This window comes from Habropoda laboriosa, unplaced genomic scaffold, assembly GCF_001263275.1.
Source record: "Habropoda laboriosa isolate 0110345459 unplaced genomic scaffold, ASM126327v1 scaffold273, whole genome shotgun sequence".
NCBI classification, from domain to species: Eukaryota; Metazoa; Arthropoda; class Insecta; order Hymenoptera; family Apidae; genus Habropoda; species Habropoda laboriosa.
Window position 1 is genome coordinate 156,185 of NW_017100384.1, and position 1,483 is coordinate 157,667.

The following is a 1,483-nucleotide window of genomic DNA, read 5'->3' on the forward strand; positions in this document are numbered from 1 at the left end:
TTTATTGCAGGTATTTTACGTTATGTGCAGTACAAAAATTACAAAAAACTAATATATTACATAGTTCTGATTTTACTGCAATGTATACATCTTATTTAGTACTTTTAATTACATGGAGACTTCTATAATTGTGAAGGTGTGAAAACTGAGATATAAAAAAGTCATTGTATTCCCGAAATTAACCCACATCCTTTGAATTTAAAATAGTTACTCTATATAACCGAAAACTCAAGAAATTTAAAAAGATAACAGAAACATAAACATACAAATCCTATCTCATACAAATACTAATATTAATTGTAAAATTTGTAAGATCTTTTAAACTTTTATTTATATGTACAAGACATTCGGCAGTAGGTAGGACAAATTTTAAGCGGTGATGTTTTACAACAAAATAAAACGAAGATTAAAAATAATAAAATTGTGATTGAGATTTCTCTTTTTACTTATAAAAAGACGCGGTTTGACCCCGTACTACGCGGTTTATTGACCTGCTTTATGATGACCAGCTTATGACAAATTGTTTGGTCTTAAGAATTTTTTGAGTAATTTTTTAAGTGCTTGTAATTAAAAAAAAAGAAACTTCAATCACAATTTTGGTACTTATAATATTCGTTTTATTTTGTCGTGTAGAATTAATACTATCACCCACTTAACAGCACAGTATATGAACGGCATAGATCAATATTGACATATTCACATTACCACATGCAGTTTAAATATAAGTGTGTTCACTTATCCATAACAGCACAGCATCAACACTCTTCCGTATCGCCTCGACAGCGGTGAAATTCTCTGCATGAATATTTTGCCGATCAGGCGATGGTCGCATGCCGATTGTGTGCTATTCATACAATGCCAGTGAGGCGAAAAATTGATAGAGTTGGTTCGCCTGAATGAGTGGACAATTGAACATTGCTATTCTGATGTGCTATTAAGTGGGCAACAACATATACCCTTTCAAATTTCTCCTATCTGTTGCAGAACACTCTGTATGATATAACTAAACATTATACACCTATCCCCCGATTTACACGGTACTTTATTTACACGATTTCACTTTTACACGGTTTTCAAAATAACGGCTTTTCAGAAATATAAACTGTTAAAAATAAAAGTTTATGCTGCGCACATATTTGTACAGTCATTTTTTAGTACCGTTCGTTTGTTAACACTGGCTTTAAACCAAAAACTGAACGGGATTTCCCCCTTTTTTGCACACAAAAAGCATTCATATTGTAACGTAAAGTTTGCTGCCGCTCGCTCGAAACTAAACCCTGACCCTGAATATTTTTTGTTTTTCATTTTTATTTTATTTTTATTTTACATTTAAAATAATGAATTTAATTAAATCACGGACTAAATTATGCGCATTTTGTTTTTTCCCCGATTTACACGGTTTTTCATGCAAAAAGCCATGATTTCGATTTACACGGTATTCTGAGGAACCGATCATCCGTGTAAATCGGGGGACAGGTGTACC

General features: G+C 32.2%; 1 protein-coding gene across 1 annotated transcript in view; it reads right to left on the reverse strand.

Moving 5' to 3' along the window:
- LOC108574990 (26S proteasome non-ATPase regulatory subunit 10-like) overlaps positions 1 to 1,483 on the reverse strand; it is a 7,124-nt gene that overhangs the window by 3,453 nt on the left and 2,188 nt on the right. The gene's annotated exons all lie outside the window — the stretch shown is intronic.